At 42.5% G+C, this 12,750-nt stretch overlaps 3 long non-coding RNA genes across 3 annotated transcripts, besides 1 other annotated feature; all 3 read left to right on the top strand.

Annotated features, from left to right (window-relative positions):
* Positions 1-493: 493 nt before the first annotated feature.
* Positions 494-1,051, top strand: lncRNA:CR45588 (long non-coding RNA:CR45588). Its single transcript, NR_125072.1, has one exon. It is a non-coding gene; the product is annotated as a long non-coding RNA:CR45588 (long non-coding RNA).
* A 236-nt stretch (positions 1,052-1,287) lies between these two features.
* Positions 1,288-8,332: a mobile genetic element.
* On the top strand, positions 8,284-9,025 carry lncRNA:CR43635 (long non-coding RNA:CR43635). The gene is made up of 2 exons (NR_048323.2): positions 8,284-8,347; positions 8,403-9,025. It is a non-coding gene; the product is annotated as a long non-coding RNA:CR43635 (long non-coding RNA).
* Positions 9,026-11,206: 2,181 nt separating this feature from the next.
* On the top strand, positions 11,207-11,580 carry lncRNA:CR46352 (long non-coding RNA:CR46352). The gene has a single exon (NR_163203.1). It is a non-coding gene; the product is annotated as a long non-coding RNA:CR46352 (long non-coding RNA).
* Positions 11,581-12,750: the final 1,170 nt, after the last annotated feature.

The raw sequence follows: 12,750 nt of genomic DNA, 5'->3' as shown, positions 1-12,750 counted from the left end.
AGTGTCGTTCAAAAATATAGTTTGGGTGATTAAAATGATTAAGGTAAAGGGTCGAGGCAAGGATGACCTGGTCAAAGGAACCTGGAGGCGGCGTGCCCTTCGTGCGGAGCCATTCGTTAATGGCAGATCCGCAGATTGCATGTTCCGAACCCATAATCCTCTTCACTTGGAAACATATGACGTGAGCGATAAGAACGAACGATTTCGAGTGTTTTGTTGCTAAATCTATCAGAGACCGCCTAGGGCCGCGGCCATAAACTATTTATAAATAAACAGCAGAATGGTCTGAGGAGGAGGGCCATTGGAAGGGGCATGTTCTGGGCGGCGAGCCCATTTTCTTTATCTGCACCGGCACAGAAACGTACAGGAATTATCAATTAAATGTGGCAGCCAGAGCCAAGCGCCGAGAGCAATGTCAATACGCGTAATCGCTCGGAAATAAAAGTAAATATAGAGCGACGGGAAAGGAAAAGCCATCGCGGATGAGGAAAGCACTCGAGGAACTCTGCGAGCTGGTTGCGGACTAATTGCCGCACAAAGCACTTAATTGACCTCTGGCCCGGTAGATGGCACTGCAGCCGGAGATGGCTGAGGGATGCAGTAAGGTGAATTAATTATGCAGCCGGAGATGCACCGACTGCAGTCACTTGGTCATTGCGTGTTTTTTATTGCACTTTTTTTATTATGATTGTTTCTTTCCAGCGGACCCTGGCACCAGGGAGCACTGGAGTGCGCATAGTGGAGTGTCATAAAGAAATTGCTAACGTCGGCTACGGCATCTGGCAACTGGGGCAATGTCGTGACAGATAAGAAACCGCAAGCCACAACTGAAGTGTCGTCTCTGGTCGTCCCAGACTCCTGCCCCGTGCCTCCTGTGCCCCAAGTTCCCTGCAAAAAGCCCCTAACCCCTTGGTGTCATCCATGTGGGTAACGTGACCAACATGTGCGTGGCAAAGAAGCGGAGAGCTACAGTCGCAGACTGCCAGCAAATAAAGTGACTGCATTTGTGTCTACCCATGTATGTGGCAGGCCATGACTACGGACTCACTGGAAAGAATTGGAGAGCACAAATTCTCTTTTGTTGCTTTCTAAGTTGCCTTAAGAAATTTTAACATTTTTTAAAAATTTAATCTCTTAAAAACTCAATTTTGAAAATATTTCTCTTTTTCCATATAATGGTAATCCAATGTGAGCGGTAAGACTTCTATAATTTATTTTTTGCCACTTATTTATAAATGTCATTTAAAATCATTAAAGTTTTAGCCTTATAAAATGGTTGAATATACAAGTTAATAATTACAGTTATCGATTTGATTTTGAAGATCGCAAGCGACCGTTTATTGCAATTTATCATTTGAAACTAAATCTAGCGTACAAAATGTTTCCCTAAGTCCCTAGCAATCAAGTGAAGTCGTCGGCAGCGGCGCAGCAGGCGTCGGCCGCGGCGCAGCGCAGAAGTGTCGATGTCGCGCTTAACCGTTCGTTGGCGTTGATGGCAGCGGAGACTATGTGGAACCACAAGATGTTAGAGAATCAATTGCAGGGCAATAACTCCTCCCCTCTTAATTGACGCTTGTCCTCGAGCGGTCATCATAAGGATGGGATGTTTTTGAGTCGCATCGTTGGTGGGGTGATTCGTGGTAGTTTGGGCACAGCATTAATGGTTTGAATGCCAGGTGTTTATTGTTGCGTGCGTTCGAGGTTTGTGCAACTCGGATGTGTTCTGCATTGACAACTTGATTGCTTCTATTAAAATTCTGGTTTTTACTAAATTACTAATGAATTTATATCTACATATTTTTAGACCATTGGAACCTTTGCAGAAGGCATTGATTCCGTACATTTCGTCTTTAATTGGTAAATTTTATTATTATTCAAATTAAATTATTATTTATTTATTATTATTAGTTTCCTTTACTGATCATGTTTTAAAATATAAGAAATAAGGAATTAACTGATTCAATATGGAGATTTCAATGGCATTCAAATTGTAGTTCCGTTGTGTAAAGCGAGAACGTGTGAAAGTTTTAACATTTATTTGACCGTCAAGGCAGAAATCGGTATATTGTTTTCAAGTAGGCTACTGGTCTCATTCAATTTAAACTCGCTCCGCAGAAACGCATTCACAACGCAATCTCTTCTTTCACGAGCCCAATCTAATTCTGCAAACCTATGGCCAACTCGTCTGTCAAAGTCGAATCGTTTCAAATTTAATTCTCGTGGTTACGTTAATCAGTATGTTTAATGTTTCTATGTTCTACTTGTCTATCGATGTGGCCACAGTAATTATTCTGAAGCAATCATGATCTTATGTTACTTTTATGTACTAATTTCCCTGATTCTGTTAATATTGTGGTACTTCGGTCTTCCTTAACTAGTTCCTTCCTAAATCTACTTGATAACTTAGAACCTAATCTTGTATTAACCCTAACGAAAATTTCTTGCCCTTTGATATAGGTTTTTATGGGCTTTCTTGTCCGGTTGTGGTATTCTATGTCGGTTTCCTGTTTTTGCCTAAGTCGGTCTATATTGTCCAGTCTAGCTTGTTCATATTTTTCTGGAGCTACGGTAGCTATCCTGCCGAAGAACACCTCTAGAGGTCGTTTTTTTGTGACAGAATGGACAGTGTAGTTATATTCATAGATGGCCCTATCGAGAAGTTCCTCGAAGCCCCTATGTGTTCCATCTCCTTTCAAACATCTCATTATTTCAGAGAGTGTGGAGTGAAATCTTTCTATCTGTCCATTTACTGTACTCTTATACGGAGGTGCTTTGTAGAGCTCAATACCCAGCTGGTCTGTCAACATGAATTTGATAGAGGCTGAGTTGAGGGACTTTTCATTGTCCATTACTATTAATTTAGGCACTCCATAATAAAACACGATATCTCTTAGGGCTTTCCTAATGTCTTCTACAGCTTTGGATTTGATAACTCTTCCCATGGCCAGTTTGGAAAATTTATCAATCGCCGTGAGCACCAGATGTCGTTCTGTCGAGTAGATGTCAATATGAATAATTTGTCCGGGGTATTCTGGCAAGGGAGTTTGTCTTATTTCTGGATGCGTGGGATGTCTGTCATATTTAGCAGTCTTACACACCAAACACTGATTCACGATAGCCGAAACTTTTTTCCTCATTTTAGGAAAGTATACTCTTTCGGACAACTGAGCTTTATTTTCCACAGCATTTCTGTGTGCTCTGTTATGTGTCCTAAGTATTTCTTCCTCTTGTTCGGCTTCGTTAACAAGGTCTTTGACTTTGCTTTGGCAGAATCTAATCTTGAAACCCTGAAAATGGATGGGGTAGAGAATTTGAATTTTCCCCATTACATCCTCGGATGTGAAAATTCCATTAATCACGGATGGGTTAAGATATTCTTTCAAATCTGACAAGAGACTATCGGGTGTGAACAAGTTGCGATCTACTAAATGCCTTTGAAATGTCGGGAATGGAATGCTAAATGAGTAGTTCTCTGACTCGGACTCCCTGAAGAAAATTTGATTCTTGAATGCGTTTATCGGGGCTTCAACGCTAGGTATCAGCCCATGGCTCGAACTGTCAGAGCTGTGCATTGTTGAGGCTACTGTGTTAATTTGTTCGACTGTCGGTCCTCTGGACAGAGCGTCGGCTACAGTATTTTCTCTGCCTGGCTTGTAGAAAATTTCGTAGTCATATTCCTCAAGGTATGCTTTCCATCTCTTAATCCTCGCATTTCCATTCCAACTACTGAGAGAATGGGTCAAAGGCTGATGGTCAGTAAAGATTTTCACCTTTGCTTTACCGTAAAGGTAAATTTTTAGCTTTTTTAGAGCCCAGATAATGGCTAACATTTCCTTCTCATTCGTGGCATAATTTTCTTCCGCCTTCGAGAGTGTTCTCGATAAAAATGAGATGGGTCTGTTCTCTTGTGAAAGAACAGCACCTACTGCGAAATTGGAAGCATCCGTTGTTAGGTGAAATTCTTTCTTAAAGTCCGGGTAGTGGAGTATTACGTCTGGAGAAACCAAGCTGCTCTTCAATTTCTTGAAGGCTTCTATTGCTTCGCGATTAAGGGAGACGGATTTTTTTGACGATAATGTCCTGGAAATTCGACCATCCTCCCCTCTCAAAAGCGAGCTAAGTGGTTTTGCTAACTTAGCGTAGTTAGGAATAAATCGCCTGTAATATCCGGATAATCCCAAGAATGATCTCAGTTCTTTGAGTGTCCTTGGAATTGGAAAGTCTGAGATTGCCTGTACCTTGGTTGGGCTGGTTTCAATGCCCTTGTCGGACACGACGAAGCCTAGGAACTCCACTTTTCTCTTCATGAACTCGCATTTATCCAACTGACATTTCATGTTGGCTTGCTGAAGAGTTCTGAAAATAGTGTCAAGGTTCTGGTAATGTGTTTCATCATCTTTACTAAAGATGATGATGTCGTCAATATAAATGAAACATATCTTACCGATATGTTCGTGAAGAATATCGTCCAGTGCGCGCTGGAAAATTGACGGTGCATTTTTCAGACCGAATGGGAGTCGTGTAAACTCATATTTTCCATTATTGATGGAGAAGGCGGTCTTTTCGATATCAGATTCCTTTAAAAGAATCTGATGAAACCCACTTTTCAGATCGAGCACTGAGAAAATCTTGTTGTCTCCCAATTGGGCCAACACTTCATTAATGTCAGGGATAGGGTATCTGTCCGCTACCGTTACCATGTTAAGTTTTCGATAGTCAATTACCACCCTGTATTTTTTCTTGCCAGAGGAGTCGAGTTTTTTTGGTACAATCCACACTGGTGAATTGTAAGGTGACCTTGAGGGTCGAATGATTCCATCGTGTAAAAGTTCGGAAATTTGTTTGTGTACCTCGTCTTTAAGAGACATTGGGTACTGATAGAATTTTGAGTATATTGGCGTATCCGATATAGTTCGGATTGCTGCCCTTACACTTGTTGTGTAGGTTAGTTTTTGATTCGGGTCTGCGAAGAGACCTGGATACGAATCAATTATTTTATTCAATATCATTCTCTGTTTTATTCTCGGACTAATTGTGCTAACAGCCTCGAACTGTTTTTCTTTGAGAACAACTCTTTTCCCGTTTTCCAGTGTCATGGTTAGGTTCTTCAAATCAATTTGCGCTCCCATTCCCTTCATTGTGTCTTTGCCAAGTATGGCGTCAAAAGTCTTCAGCGTTGGTAACAAAAAAAATTTTATTTCGAAATCGAAAAGGCTTGCTCTTTTGTAATGCGATATTTTTACATCACCGCCTGGAGTATCAGCTATGTAAGGCTTGTTATTTGGTATCGCGTTCGTCACCAAATTGGGCCGGATGTAATTTTTATTAGAGCCTGTGTCAATCAACACCCTTAAAACCTTTCCACTCCCCACTCTACATTCGAAGTATGGTAGTGAGGAGTCTTCTACTCTAAAAAATGCAACACGTGGTCTCGTTGTTCGCTGTCCAAATTGTCTATTTGTCCATCACAGTATTCATTTAGTGTGCCGTTTATATTGTTCTGGGTTTCATAATCTTGCATCGACCGTTGATAGCCTGTCATGCTTGAACTGGACCCAGTTACTTCAATACTTGGCTGTCTCATGTTCACTGTTTGGATGTTGTAGTTCTTTTGTCGTTTGTTTATGTCCGAGTGTGGTCTATTCATATAATTAATGTTTCGCGTCTGTACACTGCCGTCCACGTCCATTGGTTCTGGTCTTGGTTGTGGTTTGGTCGCAAAGGGACGGGGTGGGGCATTGTATTGTTGCCATTGCTGTTGATAGTTTTGTCGGGGTGGAATGAACGGTGCATTACCGAAGTTAGACACGTGTTGCCTTGGCGCCGGGAATGGCTGGCCTAAATATTGTGGAGGTCTCCTCATGGGATGTCGTGGAGGGACCGGTGGAGGCTGTCGATGGCCAAAGGCATTCGACGGCTGAAAATTGCGGGGTGCCGGAATGGGTTTTTCGTTTCCTCTGAAACTCGACTGTTGACCCTTATTCGCCGCATGGTTTGACCTGAAAGTTTGATTTTCAAGTTTAAGGCAATAATGTAAAGCTGAGGGGAGATCAGCTGGCTCTTTTATTGCCAAAAGGCGAGGTAAATCTCCTCGAAGGCCTCTGATAAAAGTATCCAGAGCTTTTTCTCTGTACATTTTTGTAACAAAGTGCTCGGATTCTCGGCTCATTTGCATGCAGCCGACTTTATTTAGAATAAGCGACAGATTTTTGTAGACGTCTTGGTGGAAGTCTTCCACCGACTGCTGGTGGCCTTGAACCAAAGTTGACATTTGGTATTCCAAGGTAGTTATGTCCCGTTTATCTGCGTAATGCAGAGTGAGACATCTCGACATGGCCTTCCAGTCCAGCGGAATGCTGTAGGACTCGAGTGCCACATCAGCACTTCCAACAATTTTATTTCTTATGGTATGAAGTATACCATAATATTTTGGAGTACCCACAAATGGGGTATAAGTCTCCATGATTCTATCAACGCTCTTTTTCCAAGACCCGAATTCTGCTGGATTTCCAGAGAATTCCCTGATCGATTTTACGATATCAGGCACCCTGTCAAAGTCCGCTAAATTATTTCTGTATTCGGGCTCGACGACCTGGTCGCTCACGTCAGTAAAGTCAAGAGTATTGTTGTTCATTTGTTTTATCAATCCAGGTAAAACTTGGGCCACCGTTTGGCCAATTAATGCTGTCAACTGTTCGACACTCATGTCTACGCGATGCTGTTCAGGCAGGTCGTGTCTTTCTGAGGGCACCGGTCTTTCGTTTGAACTAAAAGCTGATGGTCTTATTATATTATTAGGATTTGCCATACTGATTTTTAATTCGGACAACACCTGCACAAAACAAGCCTAAACCAATTTGAACTTAACAAAAGTTGTGGGCAGAAAATATGGAATGCGTGTGTATGTGTTTGCTTATTTATCTTTTGTTTTTGTTTTTTTATTTTTTATTTTTATATTTTTTTTTTTTTATTTTTGCATGCAATAAATTTTAGCTCACCGCGGTTATTTTGCTTTGAGAACAGTGTACCAGAAAGGAACAGTAAATAGGAAAATTTTCCTTTCAGAAGATCTCTAGGAACTGGGTTGAAAATATAGTATTAATAATAATATCAATAATAATAATAAAATAATAATAGTAATATAATAATAATAATGTAATAATAATAATATAATAATAATAATATAATAATAATAATATAATACTAATAATATAATAATAAAAATATAATAATAATAATAATATTATAATAATAATATAATAATAATAATATACTTAAAATTTTTTTTTTTTTTTTTTTTTTTGGTATACTTATGTTTTATTATGGGTGGATGCCTGAATTTCAAATTGCTGATGTTTTTTCCAGTGTACTTTCCAGGTTCTTGTAGTCTCTCTGCCTCCTCTTCGGTTGTTTCAGCTTCAGCTTCTTCGTCGTCAACGTGTTCTTATTCCTGTTCTTTTTGGCGGGCTGCTGCTGCTGCTACGGCTGTGCTGTTGTTGTTCTTTTTTTTTCCTTCTTGTCTGCACTTTGGTTCACGCAGCCGTTCTCTGCCGTTCGTCGTCTTTACCTCTGCCGTTACGTTTTGGGTTGCACTGTTAACTGTTATCCGTGTTGCTCTTCTGTAGTTCCGTTATTCTCGGCGTTCTACTTCTACTTTTCCTTCTCCTTTTCGATGAAATTGCTGTTCTTCGTTTTGCATTTATTTAACATAGAATTGTTGCGGTCACTCCTCCTGGCTGGGTGAATGTTGTCCTTTTTGCCTGGGCTACTGGGGAATCCACGTCAGCACTCCAAAGAAGGTTTTCTGCGGGCTGGCCTGACAGAAACTGTGATCCACCAATGGGCAATGCTATGCCGATAAGTATTTTCCTCTTCCGGAAAATCTGTTTTTTTCTCAAACAATTTTATTTTATAGCCGACCGTGAATTTTGTTTGTTAATAACTCGCGGGAGTTTCTTCGGCACAATTTAACCAACGAATATTTTTTAGCAAAATTTTGATTTTGCTCCGCGACTTAGAATTTTGTCTTTCGTTCGCGTTTATTCGCTGGTCCCTGTTCGGGCGCCAGTTAATAATTACAGTTATCGATTTGATTTTGAAGATCGCAAGCGACCGTTTATTGCAATTTATCATTTGAAACTAAATCTAGCGTACAAAATGTTTCCCTAAGTCCCTAGCAATCAAGTGAAGTCGTCGGCAGCGGCGCAGCAGGCGTCGGCCGCGGCGCAGCGCAGAAGTGTCGATGTCGCGCTTAACCGTTCGTTGGCGTTGATGGCAGCGGAGACTATGTGGAACCACAAGATGTTAGAGAATCAATTGCAGGGCAATAACTTACATAAAGCATATGGTATGAAACACATAACAAGTAATCCCCATTGAGAGTAACTAATTTTATTTCCAAGTGCACATCTCTCCACAAAGCGTTGGTTCATGGCCTTATGACTACGGCTGCTTCTATGGCATGGATATGGCTTTCGTGCTTGGTTCGAACCGAGTCAGACCCCAGCTCCAGCTCTAGCTTCGGCTACAGCTCCAACTGCAACTCAGACGCAGACTCATACTCAGACTCCTCGGCTGGACGAATTGACGGCTGCTGCACGCTCTTGTGTAACCTTTTAATCCGTTTTGTAAGCAGAACGTAACGCACGTTCGCATAAAAAGCAACAGCAACAAAAAAGCAACAGCAATTGTGGGACCGGCAGCGGAAACAAGCTGCACACAATGGATCCATACCCGAGCTGAAGCCCAATACCCATACCCATACCATCCATACTCATACTTATACCATCCATACCCATTTTCAATCCCATAGCCATTCCCATGCACATGGCAATCCACGTTGGAGATGCTAAAAGCTGACAAGGAGGTAGCTTAATTTAAATATTTTCAATAACTAATTCAATCTATCTTGATTTACTATGCAGTATTAAGCTAGTTTTATCAGAAGGTATTCTTGTAACTCCATACTAACAGACGTCAAACTGATACCGAAAATGTATATATATGAAATAAAAAAATTGTACTGAACGTTGACTAAAAAATCGCCAAATTGGTGGCACCGCCAGCCGCATCCACAACCAGAGGCAGACAAGGGCGATTTCCGAACCAAGCCCAGATCAGACTGTGTCCATTGTTGCCACTGCAACCGCTTCTTTTTTGCAAACTGTTTGCGGATAAATGGACGAAATTGGCATAAATGATGGAATTACATTGTTCGGGGTCGCCACATCGGGCCGAAGAGGCAACAAGAGCCACATGCAGTTGCATTCACGCCCGAACATTGGTTTCGGAGCCGGGGCTCCTGCTAATTATTGTAACCCAGTTGAATCGCTTAGCCGACCAGCTCATAACTGCTCTATGAGCTGCTCGCTCTGTCGGCTTTTTATCCGATTCTCTTTGGTTATTCGCTCCACATTTTGCGATGCGGTGGTTTACAAAGAGTGATAGAAACTAGTCCAATACAATGGAAGACCGGAGGAAAGCCCAGGCATCCGCTAAGGTAAGCTCTTCCGTTAGACCAGAGTAATCCCATAAAAATATACTTATGTATGTAGGCCCTCTTAGAAGCAGCGGAAATTAATGATCTGAACAATGGATTTATGTAGGTACCCGCACTTTAAAGTCGAAACACAAATTGCTCGGTGGGCAGACAGGAAGAGTACAATTGGAGATCTATCTATCAATAGATACTTTTCGGGAAAGTAGATTCAACTAAACAGTCATTGAATTAAATCCGCGTTCCGAATGGTTTTAATAATACTTGTTTTAAAACACAGTTTCCAGTTAGATCGCATAAAGCGACATTTGTGTTCGGGCCAGGTGTTGATTAAAGTAATCCGATTTAAGCAGAATGCATGGTATTTATTCTTAAATAAGAATAATAACGGTTTTAATCCAACCATAAAATGATTCGCGACAATGGAGCGACGGCTTTCATGCGCAAATTCGTCCCGTCTCTTACCCACCAGACAGCATCAATGTTTAATTTATGCCGCCAATATTAATCAATTAGTGTGTGGACAGCAAACAGCACTTATGGTCGTCTGATTGGCAGTGAATAGAGAGGGGGAGTGGCGAAAGAGGGCCAAACACCCCCAACGACGGGCTTCAACGCCCTCCAAAGACCAAAGGGTCGGCCCAGTGGGTCTAGACCGCGTGTATCGCATCGTTGCGTCACAAAGGCAACAACCAAATCCAATAATAGAATTTATTATCAATGCCAGTCCTCGGAGCCACCCCCGAGTGCCAAGGATGCGGGGTGGAGGCTTTATAAATAACGCCACAAAAAGTCAGGCCAGAACCGCTGTTACAAAACATACTTTCAGACGGGCGGAATGTCTTTGCCACATGCAACACAATACAATTAAAACCTTATTAGGTTTTAATTAAGGCTTATTAATTAAATTATAACGCCAGGCGCAAATAATGCGCAATTCGTTTTAATTAAAATGCGAAGTGGCTGAGTGTAAGCCAGGAACCCCGCCGAATTCAGCCTTGGATTAGTCGCAGTCAGCTGCATCTGACGGATGCAGATACTCGCACTCGCACTCCCTTTTGTGCAAGCACCAAAAAAAAACTGGCACAAATGTCACGCAGCCATATACAGATACAGATACAGCTACAGCTACAGCTACGGATGCGGATGCGGATACGGCCACAGATACTGGCACAAATACAAATAACGCGACTTATGGGCCGACTGCTGGGCCATATCTGTAGCTAAAGAAGATTACGTTAGCGCAGTTGCCAGTTGCGGTTTCGCTCTGGCTTTTGGCGCAGTGCTAACAGAAATAAAATCCGACACGACAAGGAAAGGCAAATAAGAAATAAATATCTTGTGCTAAAAAGCAAACACAGGTACGATTACGGTTACGGCTATGGCTGTGGCTGTGGCTGTGGCTGTGGCTGTGGTGCCCGTGTAAAAGTATCTGTGGCTCCGTATCTGTATCCGAAAGATACGCATAAGGCATACGGCATAAGGCCGACCGACCGGCCAGCTATTAAGGGGCGTTTCATTTTATGTTTCATTTGCGCCGACGTCGCTGATGACGACAAAATGATAATGACTCCAACAAAAGCACGATGACGGAGACGCTGGCAGTGGATGTAGCTACCTGTATGAATGAGCCGCTCGGCTTGTGGGCCATCTCGGGGGGATCTGCCGGGGCCCACATGTATTTATAGTGGGGACTGGCTGCAATGAATGGCCGGTCTGGTCTGTCCTCCCTTTGGAGCTACCGCTCTCCTGGCCGGCGATTGGGCCCAGTTAGGCGCATGACTAACTCGCCGGCTCTACAACAACCAACTCGGCAACAACTATAAAAACAAGCAAAACTACGACATCGCAGCGCAGCTTGTCGTGTCATCGGCGACGTTGTTGTCGTGCAACTGTAAGCAAAAAAGATACAAGGCAAAAAACAGGCTTCACACGCGAGGGTGAAGTTAGAATACTCTGGTGAATACTTTATAAAATACTTTGGAAAACACGTCTGCTTAAATTAAGACTGCAGCTAAAGATGCACAACTAATAAAACTTTATTTTGTGAAGCTTGCGAAAACAGAAAAATTCCTTTGACTCATTAGGACGCTACAAAATGTAGATGCATTAAATAAATACTTTAACTGCCTGAATCTTAATTCCTAAATTTTGCAGTGAACTTTTAACGTAGCTTAAATATGCATTATATTTATTTGTTTAGTGCTTAAAATCGAGACATATGTTAGATATGGTAGGCAGAGTGTGCCTTCGCCATTTGAGCTGAAAGATCTGATCGTACACCACCTGCCCTGTCGAAAGGGTATCCGAAAGAAGTGGGTAGTCTGACAGTGGGTATATAATCTGATAAGACAAACGAGTTTGACGCTTCAACTAAATGTTCGCCGGTCGGATGTGCCCTTCCACCAACAAAGTAACCTTTTTATGTGTGCTCATGCTCGGATCCATCTCTACTTATGGCGCGACGCTTGATGCTTCTGCTTCCCATGTAGAGCGCAATGTAATCTATCCGCTGGCATCTTGCGGATGCGAAAGAGTATCCGAAGTTGCCATGTGGGATTCGGTCAGCAGTTTGCGGCCGGGGCTTTTCGCATTTATTTGCAATTAATTTTATCTCGACGTCGACAAAAAAGATCCCAAGACCAGGACGCCTCCACATTGACACGTGCTGCGGATGCCAATATTCCTGCCGACGATGATGGGAAAATGTTTCGGATAGTTAGCCGACTCAGAATAGAGGAACGACATCCCCGTCCACCGACCGCAAGCGAAAAGTCGTAAGGCAACGGCTGATGTCCTTGTCTATGCAACATGAATGCAGCTAATTTCATTTGACAATCGCTCAGTTTCGGTGGGGCAGATGAGTTCTTGAATGTATGTAAGTGCAAAAACATGTTTCCAAGAACTTCAAACCAAGTCGAGTCGAGTGGAGGGGCAAACACCACAGAGTGGTGGCGATGATGTCGTTCTGTGGCTGTGATTACACCAGGCCGATAATCAGCGAGTGCATTGAATGGTCTCGCAGTTGGAGGTCGTTCTACCCCAAAAGTGCCTTCCCCGACCCCCACCTTCCTCTCGAACATTAATGGACAGCAGGCGGGTAAACGCCCAACGGGAACAGAAGATGGAAGACTGAGACATGACTGACATGTATTAGAGAAGGGCGGAGTCGGCGGAATGGGTTTTACAATTGATAAAACTCTAGAGGGGAACGGAAAGCAAGAGTGTGGCGCTACACTTGTGTAGTCTGCGGG

Source organism: Drosophila melanogaster, chromosome 3R (genome assembly GCF_000001215.4).
Source record: "Drosophila melanogaster chromosome 3R".
In the NCBI taxonomy this organism is placed as follows: domain Eukaryota; kingdom Metazoa; phylum Arthropoda; class Insecta; order Diptera; family Drosophilidae; genus Drosophila; species Drosophila melanogaster.
The sequence above is the reverse complement of the archived record's forward strand: the minus strand, read 5'-3'. Positions and strand labels throughout refer to the sequence as shown.